The following is a 3,136-nucleotide window of genomic DNA, read 5'->3' on the forward strand; positions in this document are numbered from 1 at the left end:
GTGGGGAGGGAGTGAGGGCCGGGCTGGGCCCCTCAGCCCCGCCTCGCTCGCCCGGCCTGCTCGCGCGTGAGGGGGCGCGTCGTGCTGTAGGGTAGTAGCCGATGCTGTGCGCAGCACGCGTGCACGATCAGGCACAGGGAGTGGCGAGGGGGGACTGCGCTTGAAACCTGGCTAAGAACTTTTTAATCCAACTACTCAGTTGGTGTAACGAAAGATATCTTGTCTCCCCAAAGCACTTGGCCTGCCTGTGCCCTTACACCAACACGGCTACAGCCAAAAAGCCAGCATACAACAGCGTGCAGCTACCGTGCAGTAAGAAGAGAAACAGTCTGTGGTAGCACGCAGCAAGCCTGCAGTGTTAATAAACACTAATTAATATGCACTATTATGCAGCGTATGCAATAATAAGAGAAACAGTATGTGATAATAAGCATGTGGTGTTAATAAACATTAATTAATATGCACTAGCTTGCAGCCCTGGTGTAATAATAAGAGAAACAATATGTAATAGTATGCGGCAAGCATGCGGTGTTAATAATCATTAATTAATATGCAATAGCCTGCAGCATATGGAATAACAGGAGAAGCAGTATGCGATAGTATGCAGCAAATATGCCAGGTTAATAGAAATAATGTCATCAGCAACAGGAATAATCTCTCTGAAGCTCTGTTTAGGATCTTGGGATTTGCCAGACTTAGAAGCAAAAGCACACCCAACTTTGATGCACCACCTAGAAACCAGAGGGTCCTCTTCCTCATACAAACTTGGAAAATAAAAGGTGGGTGTAAAATAATGCTTTTTTTGCCCCTTGAGAGCACATGGTTGCCTTTGGCTCATTTGGGAAACTCAACACCATTCCTTCATAAAAATTCAACTGCTTGAAGTCTAAGCAGTATAGATTGAATGAAAGCTCACAAATGCAGGCAGCAGTACTAGTGCAGAGCTCACGCTGCTGCCAGCCACTGCCCTACGCTGCTGCTGCTGCTCTGTGTGTGGCTGCTGCCACCCCCCAGCACCCCCCCCTTCTGACAAAGGTTGAAAACCCCCACCTCAGATAACCAGAATTTTTAGATACCTGGCACCTTCCTTACCTCACCCATGTTGGTTAACACAGCGTGTGCTGTATGTACATTTTTACACAACAGGGATGTGCGTCTGGAGTACAAATTCCTATTTGTGTAAATTCTTATCTTTTATAAGTTATTTTCAATCCATTTAGGTAAGAGACAGAGTAGGGTGGCACCTTAGGATGGAAATGTATCTTATTTGTGCTGCCATAATATTTTTTTTTATGGCAACACAAATTGTGAATGAATAGACATTGCTGCACTTTGTCGTGGTGCGTTAAAGGAGAATCGGTGGTGGTACAAAAGGTAATAATAGACTCTGCCTCTTTATTGTGGTTGATGTCTGTTTAACTCTGGCAGGAGAACACGGGTAGCCTGAGCTGCTCACACCCTCTAGCCATCCTGGGCAGGTACTCTGGAGGCTTGATGGCCTCTTAACCCCCAGAACCTCTACCTGGCTTTCCCTGTGTACAGAGAGGCAGCTTGGGGAATTTTGGGGCCTGTCTCCTTAAGTGGAGTTACCTGCTCAGCCAGACTGATCCCCCACAATTGCAGGAGTGAGTCTGTCTGAGTGGGGAAAGCTGATTTTGGGGGAGTCTGGCTGAGAAAGTAGGGCTTTCCCCACTTAGCTATAGCTGCCTCCAGTGATCATGTTGCCCTTTGTCCCAGACCATCAAGGACAGGACAGGAGGCAATGTGTGTTTTGCCTAATGAAGCAGTTCATCTCATCCGCTTTGTTTGGCAACGTCTATTTCTGGCTTTAGAGACTAACTTGTTAATTTTCTAATCCAATTAGGAAACTAATAAGGAAATCATAATGTAGAGAAATCAGTCACTGACAAAATATTACTTTGGTCATTTTGACCTTGTTTCTATGATGGGATTAATTTAAATAACATAGTTAACTTGTATGTCTGGTGACATTCTGTTTAAAGTGATGGTTACTGGGAAGAAAAGAAAGAGGCTTAGGTATAACGAACTCACGGCACAGTTAGTTATATAGTGCATAATAAAATTGAAAACTTTACATTGTAAGATTCTTAAGCAGGTACCTATAAAGTTCACTTGAAAGAATAATTACACACAATGTGTCTTACCTGTAGGCAGATTTCTTAGTAATTTATTTTCAAATATTTGATGTCAGTGATTCAAATAAGACATTCTGAAATATTATTTCTATGTGCTAGTTCTTGGCCACTTAATTTTAAATTGAATCATTGAAATGTCTAATGGAAAAATTGCATTAAGTACTTCACCTCTCTTCCCTAGAGCAAGATGTCTGCTATGTCCAACATATCGTAGTTCCTTTGATTTCATAACCTGCTTTCATATTCCCCTCCAATACATTTTAAGATATTCAGAGTAGTTTTAAATCTTCTTTGAGTGACAGTTGAGCAGTATTCCTATCTTTAAAAGTTCCTTTCTGTGCGCTGAAAAGAAATTCCATGTACGCATGGCTTTTTTCATTTGAAGGGTAGGCTTGGAGTGCTCATAAAGGCTGAATGTGGTTCACTTGTCAATTCTGCCACTTTCTGTGAAATCTTTAGTTGTTGCTGCTTTAAGCTTGAGTATTTTTTTTTTTCCTGGGGAGAGCAGTTGGTATTGTTTAGACCGATATATCCCATTGGATGTTGTTAATTTCAGTCAGTGCTACCGTATACGTTTCAGTGCGTGGAACTTTTGAAGTAAAGTATAATTGAGTCCCTTCACATACTCTTTTTAAAACATGGTGTTTATAATAATACTATTTTTAACTGAGCAAACGTCAGACAATAAAGGTAAAACAACACTGGAAGCTGGAAGTCAGGTACTAACTAAGCAAGTTATTTGCCTGCTCTGCTCGGCATTGGTGAGGCCACAGCTTGAGTACTGCGTCTAGTTCTGGGTGCTGCACTTCGAGAAGGATGTGGAGAAGCTTGAGAGAGTCCAGAGAAGAGCCACTTGTATGATTAGAGGTCTGAAGAGCAAGCCATATATGAGGAAAGGCTGACAGATGTGGGACTCTTCAGCCTAGAAAAGAGAGAACTTCAGGGGGATTTGGTGGCAGCTTACAGATATATCAAGGGCT

General features: G+C 42.5%; 1 protein-coding gene across 8 annotated transcripts in view; it reads left to right on the forward strand.

Moving 5' to 3' along the window:
• Positions 1-3,136, forward strand: part of FHIT (fragile histidine triad) — an 899,923-nt gene that overhangs the window by 77 nt on the left and 896,710 nt on the right. For 5 of the 8 annotated variants that reach the window (XM_019504826.1, XM_019504829.1, XM_019504827.1 and 2 more), the window contains exon 1: positions 375-779. The gene's annotated coding sequence lies outside the window, so the exon portion shown is untranslated. Of the gene's footprint in view, positions 1-369; positions 780-3,136 lie in introns of those variants that run through there. The other 3 variants (XM_019504830.1, XM_019504845.1, XM_019504846.1) reach the window with 3 other exon arrangements.

This window comes from Gavialis gangeticus, unplaced genomic scaffold, assembly GCF_001723915.1.
Source record: "Gavialis gangeticus isolate Ggan-Ray unplaced genomic scaffold, GavGan_comp1, whole genome shotgun sequence".
NCBI classification, from domain to species: Eukaryota; Metazoa; Chordata; order Crocodylia; family Gavialidae; genus Gavialis; species Gavialis gangeticus.